We start from the raw sequence: 22,446 nt of genomic DNA, 5'->3' as shown, positions 1-22,446 counted from the left end.
CATGGAAACTTAGATGGAGCTGTCAGGGAAGGCTTGTGTGAACAGCCTGACAGATCAGGAGAGTTCATATTTTATGTTGTGAGTGCTCAGGGGCATGGTGGAAAAGGATACATATGAAATGTAATTTATACATGACATTCCTGTGAGTTTTTGAATGAACTTACTTGGCCCTACAATAACACTTCTAGAGAAGATGGCGAGATTAATTGAAGAATGTGACAGAGTATTTATTGCAAAGCCTACATTTATTCATATTTATTTATTTATTCATTCATTCATTCACTCATAAACCCACAGTAAATAGCTTTGAATTCATCTTAATTTTTTTCTCTCTCTTTCTCTCTTTTTCTCTCTCTTCCTTCCTTCCTTCCTTTCTTTTTCCCTTTAACACTTACTCTTTATATAACAGTTGCAGGTCATCCCATGGGCTAAGTGGTGGATACCCAGGACCCAGCAGCAAGGTCAGCGTAACCTTTGAGCTTCTATTCCTGACTCCAATAGGGTGAGCACATCACCCTCTCGAACGGGACCTTTGATGTTTTGGATGATAGTGTGGCTAGTGTCATCCATAAGTTTCACTTGAACCTGTGTGCACTGTCCCTACAAACTGGTCCTACCTGGCACTTTGATTATCCTAGCCAGCTTGAAGGGCTGCACCTGACTTGTGTCCAGGACGGCAGCATCTTGCAGAGACTCCATCTTAACTTTAATGTAAGAATCAGAGTCCCTAGTATCAACTTATCAAACATGTCTGGGTGGACCCTCTGTATGAAACCCCCCTCATCCTCCGAGGTGGTGTTTGGCTCTTGGCTTTGGTCAATCTCTTTGATGGATCCTTCTAACTTTGCTCAGTGTCTTCATTGCGACTAATTGTACTGGCTGGTTTTGTGTGTCAACTTGACACAGGCTGGAGTTATCACAGAGAAAGAAGCTTCAGTTGAGGAAGTGCCTCCATGATTTCCTGTAAGCTGTAAGGCATTTTCTCAATTAGGGATCAAGGGATGAGGGCCCATTGTGGGTGGTGCCATCCCTGGACTGGTAGTCTTGGGTTCTATAAGAAAGCAAGCTGAGCAAGCCAGGGGAAGCAAGCCAGTAAGAAACATCCCTCCATGGCCTCTGCATCAGTTCCTGCTTCCTGACCTGCTTGAGTTCTAGTCCTGACTTCCTTTGGTGATGAACAGCAATGTGGAAAGTGTAAGCTGAATAAATCCTTTCCTCCCTAACTTGCTTCTTGGTCTTCATGTTTGTGCAGGAATAGAACCCCTGACCAAGACGGCAGTGTACTGCTTGCTCACCAACACAGCACTGTAGTTATAAAGCATAACACGTTTGCGTACAAAACAAATAAGAGTTAAAAGCACATAAGGCCATTGCATAGCTAGATTCATGTGTAGTTGTAGGAATAACACAAATGGACACTGTGCCAAGGTTCTCCAAAGGGGGAGGTTTTAGAAAGCCATGGCACATAGATAGTACACAGACTGTGCAAAGGGGCCACACCGTGGGTACCTGTATCCCATACTCAGATCTCTTCCTGTGTGGGTTCACATATCTGCTCACTGATAATACCAAGCCATGTCCCATCCTCTTCCCTTCCTCCATCCTTCACTCCTGGAAAGCATAATAATAGGTCTTAGGCTTCTAAAATAGTTTCCTTTTAAAAATAGCAACTGAGATGGATCCAGAGAGAAGTCTTGGTGGCTAAACGGTTAAGCACTTGATGCTCTTACAGAGGATCCAGGTTCAGTTCCCAGAGCCCACATCACACATCAGATTATTCACTTGTAAGCTCCTTGTAAGCCCAGTTTCCAGGGGATCCGAAGTTGTCTTTCAGAGTGAGAGCACAGGTCAGAAAGGACCCAACAGGCAAAGCCATTTGCAAATAAAAATGGGAAAGTCAGGGAGCTGAAGGTCTCTGGCAGGGTTTCTGTTGCCCCGGGAAGTACTTTGTCTCTTGCTTGTCAGGACAGCTTGGTCCCCTTGAGAACTGCTCAGGAGACTGCCTGAGCTTGGGTAGAGCCAAGGCTCCATTGTCCACTTGCACCCCCCCCCCCCCCATTTCCTTCAGGCTTTCCTCATGACTCAGGGCCTGTTCACTAGGCCATCAAATCCTCTCCCTTTAGGTCTGTCCTAGGTTTCCAAGCAACAAGTAGATGCTTTGGCGTTTCCTCATCATTTACGGAGGTGGACATTTGGGATATGAGCCGAGGGCTCTGCCGTCATCGGGGCTCGGACAGACGTGTGCACCCTGGGACGCGAAGCCAGCTTACCCAGGTTGGGAAATCAGCTTGTCCACAGAGCCAGGTCCCCCTGGCAACGTTCCCTCCCCTATAGACAGCGAAAGGCAAAGCCCCTGAGAGGAGCTGAGTGAAAAGTACATTTCATTGAGCCGGAGTTTGGTTACAAAATAGATAAACTTGCACCGTTTCCAGGCCAACAGGATTCAAGCCGCCGAGATGTTGACCAAGTTGGCCCCGCCTTCTGGAAGTCTCTCGCTCCACCGGAACGAGCTGTTTCGTTGGGATAAGCCCTCCAAGGGGAACATGTGAGCGAGCCAGGAAATGAAGCGAACCAGGTCCCCCCAGAACATTTGATTGTAACACTGGGCGTCCGTCCAAATCCCAGGGGCCTTTGCCCCAGAAGAAATCATGGCTTACTGGTGACGCTGAATAGAGGTCACGCACACAGCATGCCGAAGAAGCCAGGCAGAAGTCCCTGCTTTAGTGTTCCTTTGTAGGTTTCGTGACTTTTGTTACTAAGACATAATCATGTGATGTTGTAGCACACGGCCTGATTGTTTTCAGACTGTTCACAGAGCTGTGTAGTGGACACCACAATTCAGTTTCAGAACATTTTCTTTTATTAGGCCAGAAGGAAACCCTGCAACCACGAAGTCACCCACAGTCCCATCTACCCCGTCTACACTAGGATTCAATCTCTTAGGGGTGATTCATTCACGCTGGCTCCTGTGCCAGTGTTTTTTGTGACTGCATAATATTTTCGTACCTTCATTTTTTTTTTAAAGTCAGAAATACAAACAAACAACAATCAAACAAAAGATGGTGTCCTTGATCATACCAGCCCTGACATAACAATGCCTAACTATTGACCACAATCCTTTTTGTGGCTCTGCTGAGCACCCCTTATGCGTTTATGCTGCATCTGGGGTTCACCCTCCCGCTGCTTGAGTGTGATTGGCTCTGGACTGGGTGTCTGCCACAGGTCTGCTTTGTCTGGTTTGTCTTTAGCATGGGAAACAGAGTTTCTGAGCTTACTGCTGGGCGTTTGGGAACATCTGCTCTGGGGCTTGGGTAGTTCATAAGGTTTCCAGTGAGGGGCTGATCCTGTGTGTGACTCCGGGTTTGTAGACTCAGTGTGAGAAGACTCGATCTTTAGTTGCAGATATTTGTTGAGAGAATGCATCTATGTTCTCCCTCAATACAGCTGCAGTCCTGCTACTTGAGGGACTGAGCTGAGTAGCTGGCAGCTCCATGACACTGACAGCCCATGCAGGGGACAAGGATTCCACTTAGGCATGACAAGAGTAACACTGAGCCAGTACCACCTCACAGCGAGGCCTGCATGGGTTCAGTCAAAGCACAGTATTAGAGAGCCAAGTGGGGAACAGGCAGAGGAAGCCAAGTCCCCGTGAGTCCCAGTGGGTTCCCTCGGTGGCGAAGGTACTACCACATGTTGCAGTGAGACTCTTGGAAGCCTCAGAGGAACTAACACAACCTTGCTTTCCCCCAGGGGTCGGGCTGCAGGGTTCTGCACAGCGTATAGCACAGGATGCCCAGCCTTTTTTGTCTGCGGGGTCAGGAGAGCAGGATGCACTAGATCTGGCTGCAATAGCCGTACATTTCCCCATGAAGTTTTCAGGAAGTTTGCAGGCTCCCTAGTGCCGTGTCCCCTGCTCTAGAGCTGTTGTTGCTTTTCTTGCTACAGAAACAGGAACAACCAACTGAGCTTGCCACTAGGAAATCTGAGCCAGGACACCCAGGAGACTGACCATGGATGGATCTATCTCGTCATCGACAGTTACTACTCGCTTAGCAGATCACCCTGGATCTGTGTGAGGTGGTCAGCTGTGCTGGGATGGAGAAGCCAACACAGACCCGCCTGGGAGAGAAAGTCGCCTGGTGGTGGGAGTGGTGGATGGGCTCTGCCGTCTCCTTTGAGTAAACGGACGGACGGCTGCCAAGTGCTGCCTGGCCTCTGTTGGCTGGCAGAGGCTCCTCCTGGCACCATGTGGGATGTGAACTTCCCCCTCAATTCCTGGATTTATTTTGGGATAATGAGCTGTGGAAAGGTTACAGGAGGCTGAGTCTGGCCTGAAAATGAAGCTCTAGTCATGGCCAGAGGAACATGGGGCTGAGGCTGAGGCTGAGGCTGACATAGAATCTGCCTCCTCTGAAGAACAATGCTCTTTGAGGATCCATGCAGTGGCCATTGGAGGGGATATGATGTCCTCCTTGCCCCCACTTCATCCCCGTGGCAGGACTAATTAACTTGATGTACCTGTTTGGGGGAACCCCCTCTCTCTCTGTGCTCTGTAGTAGGGGCTTTGGAACAAGTTGCAGACCATCTCCAAGGAGGGAGAGGAGGAGTCTTGGGCTGCAGTTTCAGGCCCTCTCGGTTTGCACAAGAGGTCCTGCTGAGGAGACACTAACATCCCGCAGGCTCCCAGAAGAGGAGTCTGGGAGCGGTGCATCGCTTCAAAGGGCCCCCCTCCCTCTGTCTGCTTTCTCTGAGGCACACAAGGTTTCCAGGCTCCCAGGCAGCTAAGCTGGAAGGGCCACGGCATAGACGGTAGTTAATAGCTCCTTGTCCTTTCTTCATGGGATATTGTGGCGCTCATGCTTGATTGACAGCAAGCTATTTGTTTCACTGCAGCTGCAGCTGCAGTCTACTAAGATATCAGGAGAGCTCCCCGCCTCCGCCAAAAGCCCCACCAGTTACCTTTCTGTGAAGATCAAATACCCGGCCAGAAGCAGCTCAAGGCAGGAAAGGTTGATTCAGTGCAGTGTAGGGTACAGATGGCTGTGGCAGAAAGGATACAGCTGTAAGGGCTCTGTCTTAGGGTGGCGGGAGTGTAAGCTTGCCCTCTCACACGAGGGAGAGGATTAGTCTGCAGAGAGCAGACAGGAAGTGGGACTGTTCCCCTTCTGAGAAGCAACAATTCACCCCCCAACACACGCACTTTCTCTGTTCCACCTGTGCTGGGAGCAATCACAGGAGGTTGCCTGCCGGGACCAGATGGGGTAGCGGGGAGTGACTCACCACAGACTTCTACATCATTAGACTTTAAATCAGAACCTTTCAGGCCAGAGGGCCAGAGAACCGGATCTAAACACTCCATCCGTTTCCAGCAGGGAGTTAGTTTTCCCTGGCAACTTGAAGCCATTTGAAGACTTAAAAAAAAAAAAATCAAAAGAATAGAAGAAGAAAGGTTAAGTTTTCAACCAGGCAAAGAAGCTCAGGTGACCTCCTCCAGTGTCAAACAAGCCTCCTGTGCAGCCCACCTAGGGGCTCTCTTTCCTTAAAGGCCAGTTATCAAAGGAGCCTTCGCTTTTGTTTTTAAAACCCCATTCTCTGTGAAGAAAGTGTCTGCTCAGGCTGTTCCCCTTCCCCTGCCTCGGGTGGGAAACAATTTTATTTTGACTGGCTGTATTTCGTTTTTTTTTTTTTTCTTTCTTCTTCGTCTCTCCCTTAGAATCTGTTCCTTTATTCCCAAATGTAAAATCCAAGCTTCAAAGCAAACCCTCCTCCAGTCAGTGCCAAATAAGGCAAGAACCCTCACAAAGCCCGGGTCTGTCGAGCTTTCGGTCAGGTTTCAGGCAGGCTGCACCGGGGCATTCCTGAAATAGTGCCGGCCGCCCCTACCCCTGGGCACTTAGCAACACGACGCCTTTTGAATTTGCTTAAAACTATTAAGAAGTAATTAAGCAGTTAAAGGGTCTTTTTCCAGCGGAGCAGAGGTTGGGAGGGAGATGGGTTCAGTGAAAGGAAGCAAGGCCCTTCCCTCGGCCTCCCTTTCCTCTGAGCTGACCTTGCGGCGTAATACACTCATCCTGTATTTTTGTGCTACTGCCAATTTATGGCCTACAGGAAACTAATCTTGTACAATAACTACCTTCCTGTACTTAGTTCCTAAGTAGAGCCAAATGGATTCGGTGGCGGATGGGCTCCCCAGCAGTTCCCGGGAAACAGTGCTGAGCCCAGCAAGATCTGATAGGGGCTGCCGCTCTTAACTGACTCTCCGTATAATTAGGTTCCTGTTTTGGCTGCCCTGCACTTAAGAAGAGAAAATAAAAAGCAGTCCTCCAGCCCCGCCTACCACAGTGGTTTCAATTCCAAGCCAGAGAGGGAGGCGGGCTTAGAAACCCGCTGGAGAGACACAGTCACCCTGAGTTTAGGGAGGGAGACAGGGGCCACCCACCAACATCATGTCACCAAAGTCTTTGATGAGAAATGGGAACCTGCTTTGTGATTAAGGAAAAAAAAATATTCACATAGGACTAAATTCTATAATGAGCTAATGAAAGATGGTCTCATTTCAAAGTCAAATGCATTCCTTAACTGGGAGGGAGGAAGAGAGGGAGGGAGGGACGGAGGGAGGGGGAGATCTGGAAGAAAGGAGGTGAAGGGTCAAGAGGGGAGAAGGGGGAGGAGGAGAGAAGAGGAAGGGGAAGGAGAAGAGAGAGGAAGAGAGAAGAAAAAGAAGAAAACTTTTCTTTTGGGGGGAGGGGCAAATCCACAATCAGGCGGAGGTGGCTTGAATTAAAATGGAGGATATTGACAAAAGTCAAGGTAACAGATGTGTAAACTCACCAGTGTGTGTGTGTGTGAGTGTATGAGTGTGTGTGTGTGTGTGTGGTGGGGGCGGTGCCTGTGCTTGCCTGCCTGTGGGTGCACATTCCTGGGAGTGCTGAGATATTCTTCTTTTATCTCTCCACCTTATTTTTTTGGAGACAGAGCCTGGAGCTCCTCAGGTGGCTATACTGGTTTGTCAGCCAGCTCCCGGCCTCCTGTTTCTGCCTCCTCAGGGCAGAAGCTGCTTGGGCGCCCCTTCCCACCAAACCTTCAGATGGTGCAGGAGATCTGAATTCAACTCCTCCAGCATTGATACCTTTTCACAAGTACAAACACTACAAACCTGAGATGAGAAAAAGACTCTCTGACACCCCCACCCCCGCTCTCCGCCCCCCCCCCGCTTGACTCCCCCCTCCACTCCTTATGGCCTGGACAAGACTTACCCAGGGCTCCACTGGCTCCCTAGCTCCCTGGAAGAAGCAGGACTTCAAGTCCACATCGACCTTCCTTCAAACTGCACCCACTTCCTGTTTATCTTGTTCTGGAACCATTAATGGGCCTGATAATGCAAAGGGAGATGGGGATCTTCTTCAGAAAGGTTGAAAACATCACCAGGACCACAAGATGAGGATAGGTTTATAGAAGGTTAGAGAGGAGTGCTTCTAGAGACTTTGAGCCCAGCAAGTAAGATCTCCTGTCTAGATACAAGTCTACCCTGAGGCCCAGGCGCCAGGATTTCTCAAAAGTTCTAGGACCACGTGACCCCCACAAGATGTCACGTGACCTTATGTGACCCTAGGGTGGCCAGCTGCTGTGAAATAGGCCCGAATCAGAAAGAATGCCTGCCTTCGCCCAGCTCACCTCACCATCACTGATGCCCAACTAGCAGAATCACCAGAACTAATGAACATATACTGTCATGTCACTGGTATAAAAATTGACCCTAAAGGTTCTTTATGCCAATGAGTGGCCAACATATTATTATCAATAATATCAATAATCATCAATAGGTATATCATGATTTAAGCAGTGTCTTTGAAGGGAAGAAATTATATGTAGGCCTGCGTGGGAGGGACTGGATAGTCTAGAGTGAGATGTAACAGCTAAATGAGGATTGTTAGAAGTGTCGGCCAGGGAGAGATGGGACAGGGACAGGACTCCTGTGTCATCTCATGGCAGCTGCTCTTCTCTGCCATCCTAAAACTCCCCAGGCTCCTGTGTGCAGGCTCCTGTGTGCAGCCTCCCCAGGCTCCTGTGTGCAGGCTCCTGTGTGCAGCCTCCCCAGGCTCCTGTGTGCAGGCTCCTGTGTGCAGCCTCCCCAGGCTCCTGTGTGCAGGCCTCCCCAGGCTCCTGTGTGCAGGCCTCCCCAGGCTCCTGTGTGCAGGCTTCGTTCTGTGTTTTCTCCTTTATACATTTGGGCTTAGGCAGGAGGCAGGAGTGAACTGAAGGGGCTGTTCTCACACCAGGTGGCCAGAACCAATCCTAATGGCTGTCAAGAGAGAGCCTGGTGGGGAGAGAGAGGGGGGGGGGAGGGGAGGGAAGAGAGAGGGAGGGGGAGGGGAAAGGGGAGAGAAGGGAGAGTGAGGAGGAGGGCAGGGGACCTGCCTCCAGCACAGCTTGGGTGAGGTGCTCTGATACTAGAGAGGCCTCTGCGAGGTCATGGCTCATTGCTTGAAGCTGCACCTGGACCTGTTTGCTCTCACCTTACTTGTCCCCTTCCAACCCTAAGACCTGCATGGGGATCTCCTCTGAAGGCGCTGAAAGAAGCACAAGCCAGTGACCCCTTGCTGCTCCCCTCTGTGCTGGTGCTCCCACACCAGCCATCTCCTGCCTGGTTTGCCATGCTGGTGCTCCCACACCAGCCATCTCCTGCCTGGTTTGCCATGCTGGTGCTCCCACACCAGCCATCTCCTGTCTGGTTTGCCATGCTGGTGCTCCCACACCAGCCATCTCCTGCCTGGTTTGCCATGCTGGTGCTCCCACACCAGCCATCTCCTGCCTGGTTTGCCATGCTGGTGCTCCCACACCAGCCATCTCCTGCCTGGTTTGCCATGCCTTTCTTTCCCTACGCTGTACTAAGCACACATGGGCCTGCATGGAGTCCACACTCTCACTGCCACAGCTGGTGGAGATGAGCTGCAGAGCCCACACGTGAAGTGACCTGGGGTTGTCTCCTGGACTTCACACTCTGCCTGGACCCTTTCTCTCCTCCCTGGCTCTCTTTGCCACCCAGAAGGGCTAGCCTGGGTGGGAGAGCTGTCTAGAAGACATCTGTGAGCATCAGAATGAAGAGGTGACAGACTATTAACAACCAAGTGCAAAGCAGGCAGACTCTCGGGCTTAGGCAGCATTGCACAGAGCTCTGTATCCATGGCGATAGATATTTCCTGTGTGTTTCCAGACACAATTGCTGAAATAGTCGAGATGAATGGAATAGCTTTGTGCTTAGCTCTGGATGCTGTCATTGCCCAACTATGTGAAAGACCCCCCCCCCCCAAGCCAAGAATAATGGACGCAGAGCTCCCAGCCCACCAGCCCTTTGTGTTGAGTGTGTTAACTGATGAGGCTTGGGTTACAAGACAATCTGCAGCTCCACCTCCCCGAATGGGACAATTCCAGAGTGAGTTTAAATCATAGGATTTAGGGGTTAGTTTGCAGAAAGTGAGGAAGATATCAGAACCTGCAGATCTTGGAGATGGGCAGGAGCTTTTTTGCCTTAGGCTCCTTGTGAATAATCTGTATTGAATGTACTCACAGGACTTTGGTCTTTGATATTCAAGACCATGCCTGTAAAATAAAGACAAACACTGCTTAGTCTCCCCAGAGGCAGGAAGTATGTAAGTGTGCATGCGTGTGTGTGTGTGTGTGTGTGTGTGTGTGTGTGCATATATACATGGGGAAATGTGTGTATGTGAGTGAATGTGTGTGAGCATGTATGTGTGTGAGTGTATGTGAGAGTGAATGTGGATATGTGTGTGTGAATGTGTATGTGTGCAAGTGTTTGTGAGTGTGTTTATGTGAGTGTGTGTGAGTGTATGTGAGAGTGAATGTGTGTATGTGTGTTTATGTGAGTGTGTGAGTATGTGTTGAGGGAATACAAGGGAACAGACAGAGCAGTGAACAGAATCAGTTCCTCTGCTCTCTAGCACAGTGCGGTTGCTGCTGTCAGGAGTCATTTATTGTACATTTCAAATAACCAAAAGAAACGGTTTGAGCGTCCCCAGCACTACAAAACACCCAGTTTGAGACGACAGGAATAGTAATCTGCTGATGTTGATCATTGAACTGCACAGATGCTGGAACATCACTCTGCACCTGGAAGCATGCACAGTTATCATGTCAGTGTGTTGACTAGTTTTGTGTCAAGTTTACATAAACTAAAGTCATTTAATCAGAGGGAAGTTCAGTCAAGTATCCTGTGAGCCATTTTCCAGGCTGATGATTAATGGGGAAGGGCCCACTCATTGTGGGTGAAGCCATCCTTGGGCTGGTGGTCCTGAGTTTTATAAGAAAGCAGGCTGAGCAAGCCATGGAAGCAAGCCAGTAAGCAGCACCTCTCCATGGCCTCTGCTCCTGCCTCCAAGTTGCTGCCTTGAGTTCCTGCCCCTGGATGATGGACTTATAAGCTATAAGGTGAAATAAACCATTTCCTCCCCAAGTTGCTTTTGGTCAAGGTGTTTTAACACAGTAATAGAAATGCTAAGACATAAAAAAAAGAGAAAGGGAGGTATTGAAGTCTATTATCCTTGCTACTTAAGGAGGCTGATGCAGGAGGATTGCAAGTTCAAGACTATCCTGGATAATTTGCAGAGCCTCTGTCTCAAAATAAAAAGTAAAAAGAGGACTAAGTACATAGCTTAGTTCCTGATTAAGCATGCACAGCACTGTCCAGCACAGCGTCTACCCAGCAAGCATAGCACTTGCCCAGCATAGCATCTACCCAGCAAGCACAGCATCTACCCAGCAAGCACAGCACCTGCCCAGCACAGTGTCTACCCAGCAAGCACAGCACCTGCCCAGCACAGTGTCTACCCAGCAAGCCCAGTGCTTGCCCAGCATAGCATCTACCCAGCAAGCACAGCGCCTGCCCAGCACAGTGTCTACCCAGCAAGCCCAGTGCTTGCCTAGCATAGCATCTACCCAGCAAGCACAGGGCCTGCCCAGCACAGTGCCTGCCCAGCAAGCACAGGGCTTAGGTTCCATTCCAGTACCAAAGAGAAAAATAAAAATAAATTAAAATAAAAGACACAACAACCAAGAGGAACCATTGACAGAGCTCATAACTGAGAATTCCTGTGTCCTCTAATGAGTCACTTGGTGGCAGGTAAGGTTCTGGCTCTTTCTTGTTTTGGGCTCTACCTCTGTGAAAGATGACACTCTCTGCTCCTTTCCAGGGTCACCATGACTGCCTTGGGCAGGTGCTGGCTATGTTCTCACTGGGTCATGTGAGATGGTGTGCATGAGGACTTAGCACGAGGCATACATGGTAGCTGCCCTCGTCCCTGGAGCTAGCATGATCTCATCTCTCCTGGCTGGGTGTTCATTTGATGAGAGTCCAAGGACAGAAGTTTCTAGACCCTTTCTGGTGGAACCAGCTCATTGTTTCCAGTCTTCAGGGTTGGCAGCTGATGGGGATTATACACGGGTGTCACTGATCTTTATTTAGGGTGCTGCAAAGCTGTGAGGGATTTCATCTCTGAGCAATGTGCTGGCTTTAAGGTGTGTGTGTGTGTGTGTGTGTGTGTGTGTGTGTGTTCCTTATTAAGCTCTGACTAGATATGTACTACCTGGGACTACTCCAAATCAGAGCTGTGGAGCTCAGTGGGTACAGACTGTGACACTCCCACAGATTTTCAAAGCTTTTATACTCTACACATGAAGGCACAAGTTTTGGAGAATTTGAATTGCTTAAAAAAAAGTATATACTACAGAGATATCTTACGTTCTAAACGAGAGGATTCTTCTTCTTCTTCTTCTTCTTCTTCTTCTTCTTCTTCTTCTTCTTCTTCTTCTTCTTCTTCTTCTTCTTCTTCCTCCTCCTCCTCCTCCTCCTCTTCCTCCTCCTCCTCCTCTTTTTCCTCCTCCTCCTCTTCCCTTTTCCTCTCCCTCTCCTCTTCCTCTTCCTCCTCTTCCCCTGCCTCCTCTTCCTTCTCCTCTCTTCTTAATACTTTCTTTTTCCTCTTCTTCTTTTCTTCTCTTCTTCTTCCTTCTTCTTCTGCTCTTTTTGGAAATGACTTTTCTATCACCCCTAAACTCTGCTCTGTGACTCTTCATGAACAGGAAAAGTGTGCTGTGAAAATGTCAGTGCGGCCAACAGAGGCAGGCGATTGTATGGCCTCATTGCCGCAGCCTAGTCCTCAGTCTCAAAGACTGCTTGCCCACAAAGTGTGTCTAGAGACTCGCTTGTTTTTGGCTGTCAGGTCTCCTGTCTTTTGGCCTTCAGAGCCTTGGTCATTGATGCTACTGAGCTGGACCTGCCTGCTACTTCCTGTGACTGGTCCACGTGGAGCATCTCTGACTGCAGAAGTCAAGGGTTGATCTTGTGGTCCCATGTTCAAACCTGCATATAAACAGCACTGTGACCAATCTACCTGGTTTTCTGATTAGTCCTGACTTTCTAAGCTGGGCCTGGGATTGCTCATTCCTTGCCTCTTCAGTCGGTATTATGAGGGTGATCTGCTTTTAAAGATTTGTTTTTTATTTTATGTGCAGGAGTGTCTACATGTGTGTATACACAATGTGTGCATGCAGTGTCTGTTGAAGCCAGAAGAGGAAGGCATTAGATCCCTTAAACTGGAGTAACAGATGGTTGTTGAGGGGCCATGGGGGATACTAGGGAGTAACCCAAACTCTCTGCAAGAGCAGCAAGTACTCTTAACTGCTGAGTCCTAAGGCTCTTCTGTTGCCATGTCCTCTGTGTATGAGTTATGTGTGTCTGTGTATAGTAGTAGTAGTATATAATAGTAGGATGGATTTGGAACTTTCTAAGGGCAGGCTGTCTTCATTATTTCTCTCAGGGCTGGTGTTCTTTCTCTTCCTCCCTCCCTTTCTCCCTCCCTCCCTCCCTTCCGTCCTCCCTCCCTCCTTCCATCCTTCCCTCCCTCCCTCCCTTTCTTTCCTTTTCCCTTTCTTCTTTTAGTATATATTAGTTAAGCATGATGATGGTTTCATTACAACCTCTTCGAACATGTTCATAATGTCTTGAGTATATTCACTCAATCTTCCCCTCTCCTGTCCCTCCTACTCCTGATAATTCTCTTCCTCTTTTCAACTTGTTCTTCTGCTTTCAGTGTTCACAAAGTTTAGGTCTGGGAGAACCTGAGAATGGGGGCTCTTCCTCCTTCTGCAGCTTTGAGCTCTGAGTTCTTCTCCTGCATGTCCAGTCTCATCTTGAGCCCTCCTTTTGGAACCCACCAGTGGGTTCTCCAATGAGAACTGGTCCCTTGGGAAGACAGTACGATTCAGGTGTCTCCCCTGGTGCTCTGAAAACTCACCTGAGAACGGGAAACCGCAGAGTCAATTACTTCACTCATGTGTTAACCCCTACACTCTCCCCCCCCCCAATACTATGTGACCTGCATGGCAGTGTGGAGGCTGGATGCCCAGCTTGCTCAGGGCCCGCCTTCACGTTTGTACCATTTTACCTTAGCCAACATCAGGACAGCATCAAATATTCATGAACAAACAAACAAACAACAAAACAATGCACAAAACTACAAATGTTTGTCCTTTTCTTTATATTAAAATCATCTGGATAGGGCTGGGAGATAGCTCAGTCAGTTAAGTGCTAGCCAGCCAAGCATGAAGACCTGAGGCCAACTTTAAGAATCCATTTGTGACATGTGCTGTCCTGTAATTCTGGGAAAGAAGACACAAGCAACCCCTAGGCTCACCGTCTAGCTAGTCTAGCCTAACTGGGCTAGCTGGCCAGTGAACTCTGGGCCAGTGAGAGACTGTCTTTGGAAAGAAGGTAGAATCTGGGAGGAATGGGGGCAGGGGATAGAATGTGATAAAAATATATTGTATAAAAATTTCTAGGACTAAAAAAACCATGGAAAAAGAAACAGTGTGGATCAAAAAATCAAGGTGGTACGATTCAGATGTCTCCCCTGGACATCTGAATTTCCTTAGGAAAATTTCCTTAGGAAAATCCCTGAGGTTGACATCCGGCTTCATGTGAAGACAGGTGCAGAGACAGACAGTCAGACAGACAAACAGACAGACAGACACACCCACCCACACACACCTACCCAGAATCTGGTTAAACTAGCAAATCAAATACAGAAATGTGAATATCTTTGTTAAAGTACTGCCTAATCTAGTATGCTAGCTTGTATCTGCTCTGCCCAGGGAGTGGCACTATTAGAAGTTGTGGTCCTGTTGGAGTAGGTGTGTTATTATGGGCATGGGCTTTAAGACCCTCATCCTAGCTGCCTGCAAGCCAGTATTCTGCTAGCAGCCTTCAGATGAAGAAGCTCTGCCTGCCCCATGCCTGCCTGGATGTTGCCATGCTCCTGCCTTGATGATAGTGGACTGACCCTCTGAACATGTAAGCCAGCTCCAATTAAATGTTATCCTTATAAGAGTTGCCTTATTCATGGTATCTGTTCACAGCAGTAAAACTCTAAGACAACTAGAGAAGATTTTTTTTAAAGTATTGAACCCACTGAGGAAGCTATAGACATCCATAATTTCAAATATGCCAAACCAAAATTTAAAATTTCTAAATTAACAAGAAATAAAAACATGAACAAAAATTAAAAGACAGCCACAAAAATTAGATAATTTCAATATTTTTTGACAAATGGTTAGTGGCCCTATAGACACATAGTAGGCTTTGGTTGATGTTGCCACCTAAGGAAAAGAGTGTGGTTACTCCAAAAGAGATTCTTTTCCAAACACAAGAATAACAAAACACAACCATAAATGTTCATGAACTTGACAGAGGATCAAAAGAGTGGTGTTACCCGATGCTTTCCACAGCACTGTGTGCCCTTTGTGTGTGATCATTGCAATGGCTGAGTTCAATGTGAGAATCATCATCACCATCATTACCACCACCATCAACATCATCCTTGTCCTCATTTTGTGAAGGGGAATGGGGAGCAGGTGATTGACACAAATATCTCAGGTGTGCCACTGGCCGAAAGACTACACCCTTGTTCGGTGGTCAGCTCAGGTCCCCGAAACACCCAAGCTTCAATGTCAGGAGCTCATTGTCACATCAGCTGCTCCAATTCTATAACTGGTTGGACAATCAAGAGTCTCCCTGGGTCACTAGACAGCCTACATTGGTGAAATCCAAAACACCAACTACTTTTAAAAGGGGAATCTCTGGTATGGTCTGATGGCTGCTCTGTCAGCAGCAGGAGACATGCATGACTTTACCAGCACACCCTCCTGCTCCCCGAGCACACTGACAACATAGTGCTGGACTGGCGAGCTAAGGACATACAGGAACCTCATGATATCGAGTCAAAGTCATTGGCCAGAACTTTGAGCTCTCAGCCCATCAGCCTCTCTACTGTTACACAGTTATGAGTCTAGAACGTGCTAGACTAGATCTCCGTCCATTTGAAGGGCATTTCTCTTTCTAAGTGTGTATCAAACTTCACACCTTCCAAAGCTTTTCTTTGGGATTCCCTCCACTATCAGGCTCTCATCTTCCCCCTGGGGTCTGGGAGGGCTTTCCTGGGCTGTTAAATGAAGTGGCACATTTGGGTGTCAACACAGCAGGCTTTCATCATGTTGTGGCTCTGGATGGGAGAGATGCGGTCAGCTCAGCGGTGGAAGGGTCCACAGGAGGCTGATCCTGCCTCTTTCCTCATTTGGCTGTCAGCAGTCCTCAGCATGAATTAGCCTGCAGACAGATGCCTTACTCTGACTTACTCTATCTTCTGCTCATGGCTTCTCTCTGCCTCTCTTCCTCCCCACATGGCTTCTCTCTGCTTCTCTGAGACTCTGTTTGCTTTTCTCTTAACTTACCCTGATCCCAAAAGATGTCATCATAACCAATTTTATTTATGGAGATTATTTCCCAAGGTAAGCCTCGTTCCGAGGTCCTGCATGCACATGAATTCGGGAACCTACTCTAGCAGGGACAATGTCACTGTCCTGCAGTGCAGTCCTGCCTGGCCCCCACAACTCTCTGAGTTATTAGTGCTAAGATGTGAAGGGTTGATGACAGTGTGACCCTCAGGATGATGAGGTGATAGCATTTGGCCTGAGCAGTGTTTTTAAGTCTCCTTACTTTGAGGGTCTAGACCTTGTTCTTTCTAAGGCTACATACATCCTTTCATCTTCAACCTTTAAAACAAACACTCTTTAAATGAAACATCAGGCAGGAAGGGATGGAGACTCTCACCAACTCTCTTGCTTCTCCTTTCTTTATCATAGATGTCCCTGACGCTTGCTGTCACTGACACAAAATTCAGGTCTCACAAATGCAGCTTGGCTTCAAGATGATTGTCGGCCTGTTCCTGTGCAAGTTCCTTGAAAGCAGGAACGGGCTAGCATTGATTTCTGTGTTTTTACTATTGGGTAGAGACCTAACAATAAGCAGGGCGTATGCCTAGACAACGATGGTCACCGAACTTTGAAAGATTGGGGAATGGACATGTAACATGGAGAAGGCTCTAGGCTCTGGCAACTGCTATGTCTAAGGAACTTGACCTCCTCCAACAGTGCCTGTGGCTGGGCTGTGGAAACAGAAGAAGGCAGTGTGTTTTCTTACCCAGTTGCTCTGGGAGATGCTGTCTGAGCTCTGGGTGACCCATCCATCAGTCCTGGCTTTCTGCTGAAGTCACTTGTTTTTAGTGAGAGCTAAGGTGGCTATGGAGAAATGCATGATATCACCTGGTTATCACTACCACAGGCCACAGGCAGGAGGGGGTGCTTCCCCCTGGGGGTTCATGGTAGAGGGAGGGTGATGGCAGGGCATCCAGAAGGGCAAGGCTGTCAGTGGTGGTGATGCTCATTTCTGTCCTGAAGTGTTTTCTGTTCTGATTGTTTGTCTGTTATGCTAAGTGCCTCTTCCAGGAAGGATTCTTTGGCTGTGCAAACAATTCTCAGCCTCTGCAGGTTCTAGAAGGAAAATAGTGAATGCTTGGGCTGACCTTTGCCTGAAGGGCCACTACCCCAGGGCAAGGACTGCCTGGCCAGAATAGTGCAGTGAAACTGGCTGGTTCATTGGAGGGTTCAGTTTATGTTTACTACATCTTTCCAAGGGATGAGTTCATGTTTATACACACTGAGGGTGAAAAGGTTCCTGTGGTAGGCTAATGAAAGCATCTACACACACAAAAATACACACACACACACATACACACAAACATACATACACATATACACATACATATAACATATACATTCATACATACACACATAAACATACATATACACATACCCACATACACACATATATACATGTACACACATATACACACATATACATATACACATACATGCATACACACAAACATATACATACACACATGCACACATATATACTCACACACATACACACATGCATACACACATAAACACATATACATACATATACTCACACACATGCATATACACATATAAACACATAAACATATACACATACATAACATGCATACACACATACATACACTTACACACACACATCATATTTATATATGGAATTGGAGTTCCATATATAAATACTTGAGGCCCTAGAGTCTTAAATCATACTAAATCTCTACATTTCTCCACCTGATATACCTCCTGTTTTGTGCCCCAGATCCACAACACATATACCCCCATTTCCTCTGACCTCTGCTGACCCCAGCTTTGCTCTCCACCTCTGCGTTTTAATTTTTTCTTCTGTTTTACATAAGACAGCCGTGCATGGCTTTCTTGCTTGGGTTACTTACTGAGTGGAGTGGATTTGTCCTGGGGTAGTGGCTCCCTCCCTTTGAAGCTGACTGTGTAGATGCAGTCCAAATGTCAGTCTTGTGGTTGCCAACACTGCATTGCTCACTTTGAAATCTATAAGGTTACAATGTTGCTGTTCTGTGATCTTTTAGAAACAGACATCAACAAATCTATTTTCATCCCAGAAAGGCTGCACGCCATCTGGGTCAAACTTGGTCAGCCAATGAACTGGTGTTGCCTACAGGAGTACGTGGGGTTTACCTACAGAGCATGGTTGAAGGATTACCTTCAGGAACATGTTGACTGAAAGTCAGGCACGTCACCAAAGATGTCTACCCTAGAATGGATGAGAACCCCTCAGAACTGCAACTTCTTCACACCTCACAGACTGCCCAGCCTGCCACAGTCACCTCTCCAGAAAGAGGCATTGGGTCTCCTAAGTTCTAGAACCTTCCTTAGCCTTGTCAGTTGTCCTGTGAGCCTTCCTCTTCCCTCCAATAGGGACTGTTTCAATTCATAGAAATGAATTTGAATAGCTACACACAGTCCTCAAATAGAAAGAGTTCTTGAGAAAAAAATACAACCCATGTGCATTTGAGAGAGTTTTGTCCAGAACTGACCCTTGTCGAATGGCTGCATTGGTAATTAAATCTTGTTGATTATCTCCTAGGACAAGCCTGTGTCTCTAAGCCATCCAGGAGTAATTATATGAACAAATCTGTATTTATCTAGACTGCTGTTCACCGGGGACAAATACCACATCTTGTGAGCCTCTCTGTCGGCGAGACCTACATCAGCCTTGCTTGCAGGGAATGAATTCACAGCCCGACAAGTTCATAGTTTGACTATGTTTTTCTCAAACCCTAGCTTCTGGGTAGGACTGTGTTCGTGGCACCACCCAGCTTTGCTAGGTGAGGGAGGATACTGTTGCTTACTAAGATTGGCAGCTTATGAAAGCCCATGTATTAAAACGAACATTTTTAGTTTAGTCAATCTCTGAAAACATACACACACACACACACACACACACACACATACACACAAACACACACACATGCATATTCACATATAAATATATACATACACAATACATGCATACACATATATAAGCATACATACACGCACACACATATACATGCATGCATACACACACATAAACACATATACACACACAGTGTGCAGTGTTCTGGTGCTGCTAATCCAGACACACACGGATAAGAAAGGTAAACATCCGTTCATGTTATTTAACAAATGGTTTCAAATCAGAGAGAATCCAAATGTACCATGCTCTTCTGTCTGCTTCTCTCTGATTAAACAGACCTGGGATCTTGTACAGTATAACCCGAAGCTTTGCACTAGAGTCAGGAACCTTTGGAGGTGTAGTATTTAGATGCCACAGTGTGGCCTCGAACTTGAGCCACTGTCCTGTAGTCCCACTGTCTCATGGATGATCACTCTAAGGACCACTTGCTTCTGATGTCCCCAGTGAAAAGGGACAATTCTTTTCTCTCATGTGCATCTTTTGGTTTTTTTTTTTTTTGAAAAGCATGTTCTTTTATTGAAAAAGGAAGTAAAAATATTTTATGATAAAATTGAAGATTTATGTGGAAAATATTTCTGATAAAATAGAAGAGATATATAGAAAACCATGTTAAATTGACAAATTAAAGAGTAAAGTGATAGACATAAAAACATTGCTAAATTAATTGAAAAATTAAATACAAACATTTTGTGATAGAATTGAAGATTTACATGGAAAATATTTCTGATAAAATTGTAGAAAATGTAGAAAAATATGTTAAAATTGAAGATTATCATGGAAAATTTTATATAGATATAATAATGGTAGGCATAAAAGTATTCCCAAGTTGATTGAAAGTGGAATTATAAACATTTTCTGATAAAGTTGAAGATTTACATGGAAAATGTTTCTGATAAAATTGAGGAAATATGTAGAATAACATGTTAAACTTGAAGATTATCAAGGAAATATTTAGCTAAAACGGTAGTCATAAAAATAATTCTAAGTTGATTGAAAGTGGAATTATGAATATTTTCAGGTTAAATTGAAGATTTACATGGAAAATATTTCTGATAAAATTCAAGAAATATATGGGCAAACACTTTAAATTTACTATTTCATGGAAAATTATACAGATAAAATGGTAGATATAAAAGAAACCTTTCCAAATTAATTGAAGGTAGAATTAAAAACATTTTGTGATAAAAATCAGAGATTTACATGGAAAACATTTCTGATAAAATAGAAGAAATATATAGAAAAACATGAGGCTCTCATGTGCATCTTCACAAAACTGTGAGAGAGGCCAAAGTAGGAAAACAGCAGCCAGGAGGAGAGGCACCGAGTCCAGGAGGTGAGTACGAGGCAAAGGAGGGTCAAGGGCTGTCTGTCTGTCAGCTGAGCTCACATTGGGGGACAGATTAAAATCACCAAATACAGAAGTACCTGACCTCAGGGAAACGAATGGAGTTCTGCCATCTTGATTCTGCTGCTAGACCTAGCACATGAGCCTCTTTGCTGTCACCGTGTCCAGACATGTTGTGGTTACCTCAGTGCACAGAGATGGAGAAAAGCAACACTCGGTTGAGGAGCTGGAAGTGTTGAGGGGGCACTGATGTCTATAAACGCATTGAACTCATCTACTATCTCACGCTTCTGGCCTCTGGGTCTCCTAGCCACACCACGCACCTTGCATTTAGTGGGTGTTTCCTTTGCTGGCCAGAGAACCACTCACCTGTATTTCACATGTCTTTCCCACACAGTTGCCTTCTGGGGTGAGATGTGGAGAGCGTCCTCCGCACAGCCCAGAGTTTGCCAGGTGCTTCAGTTAGGAAGCCACAGTAAGGAATCTAGCCTGGTAACCCCTGAGTGCTCCAGACCCAGCAGCAGCCTCCAGCCTTCTGCTGAGCCCGTGTTGCCTCAGGGAGGACACCGCTCAGTCTAAGTGGCTTCCTGGGGAACCAGGGAACTCGGCCATCACAGGAAGACGTTACCATTGTCCACACCACCCTGCAGCTTACCCAGATCTGACTTTCCTGGGTGGTCTGCCTCCTTATAAGGAATCCTGCTGTCTCCCTCATAGGCTTTCCTGATGATCTAGGAACATCAAGATATTGTTTCTCAGACAGGGTTTCACTATTCAGCCTGGGCTAGGCTTATGCTTGTAGGAACCCTCCTGTCTCAGCTTTCTGAATTCTGAGATTATAGTTGTGCACCATCACCCTTCCTAGGATCCAGGCTTTTGGTATCTAACATGAATTCTGACATGGCTGTAAGGCCAGTCTGGACTGGCTTCTTCCCTTACCCAATTTAGATGTCTGTTATCCATCCATGGCCTGGACGAGTTCTCAGGAAACATAGTCCCCATCCTCCCATGAGGAAAGGAATCAAGGGGAAAGATGGCTCTTGGGTTAGAACTGAAGTCTTCCTCCCGTACTGGCAACAAGCCTGTGGGGTTGTCTGAACTCCAGCCTGGCTTAGCTCCCTGCCCTCTGCCTATCACCAGTCTCAGCTGTACAGCCAGCCAGGCTGTCACCAAGTTCATTCTGCCTGAATGGGATGCAGAGCCCTTGGCTCAGCCTCTCTCCAAAACCTCAGGGGAGACCTTTGACACAATTCCAGTGTGTCCAAGTTCAAGCCACTTCAGTTCAAACCCATGCGTGCTTTCTGGCTTATCTTCTAAGAGTTTAGAAACCCTGCCTCCGCCACTACCCTGCAACCCTGTGCTCATATGCACATGCATCATGGACAGAGAGAGCCCAGGTTCCACCTGGCACGCAGAACCACTTCTTCCCTACTGTTCTTTGAAAAGCCAGCATCTCCATCGTTAGCTTTCCCCTCACTTCTTGCTTCTTCAGGTGGCAGCTCCTCTCTTCCTCTATTGCAAACGTTACATTTAGATTTACAGGAACTGTCCACAGTGGGACATTTTGTTCCCAGCGAGCCCGATTGTGACATTGTTGTCTTCATCATGGCTCTCTGAGAACAGAAGGGTCCCTGCTGTCCCCACATGGCTGGCCGAGGGCCTTGCATCACAGCCATTCTGTACACACAGATCCCAAGCCTTCAGAGTTTCCAGGTTGTCAGAGGTGAGGAAGACAGACATGCCTATGTGAACGCTTTGAGTCTGGGCTTCTTGTTTGTGGCTATGAATGTGGTGGGATACTTACTGCAGGGTTTAGTCTCTTCTTGACTGAAGAGGAACTCTGGTGTGGAAGCATTTCTCCCTGTGCTTGGGGCCACATGCTGAATCTTTGGTGAGAATTCTTTGAGGGGAAGTCCATGCCCCTGGATAGCTTCCCATTCTGGACAATTAGCCCTTCTATCTCAGAGGTTCCTTCACAATAAGGAAACACTTCATTTCCAGCCTGCTCGAGAGAAAGCTGCTGCTGCAAGACTATGACAGGAAATAACAATTCTGACAGCCACATTCCCCCAGACTCTAGTTTCCTCTCAGTGAACTTTGGCATTACTTGGCGTGAGCTGTGGCTGGTTACTGAAAGAGTGGCTTCCAGAGGCCAGATTCCTCAGACGGCTAGGGCTTTTCAGGACTTTCTTTATCAAAGTCACCCAACTTGAGGTCCTGACTCTACAGTCTCTCTCTTTTCCTGTGAAGATGAACTCTTGGTGGGTGCTATTCTTGTTGGTGCTGACAGCACCACAGATTCTAGATTCAAGTGGACAGTCAGTGTCCTGGCTGGTTCTGAGTGTCA

General features: G+C 47.0%; 1 pseudogene; it reads right to left on the bottom strand.

Annotated features, from left to right (window-relative positions):
• Positions 1–335: 335 nt before the first annotated feature.
• On the bottom strand, positions 336–1,516 carry LOC127668857 (40S ribosomal protein S28-like; annotated as a pseudogene).
• Between the last annotated feature and the right edge of the window lie 20,930 nt (positions 1,517–22,446).

The sequence above is a fragment of the Apodemus sylvaticus genome, chromosome 18 (assembly GCF_947179515.1).
Source record: "Apodemus sylvaticus chromosome 18, mApoSyl1.1, whole genome shotgun sequence".
Classification (NCBI taxonomy): Eukaryota; Metazoa; Chordata; class Mammalia; order Rodentia; family Muridae; genus Apodemus; species Apodemus sylvaticus.
Note: the sequence above shows the minus strand (reverse complement) of the source record. Positions and strands in the feature narration are given on the sequence as shown.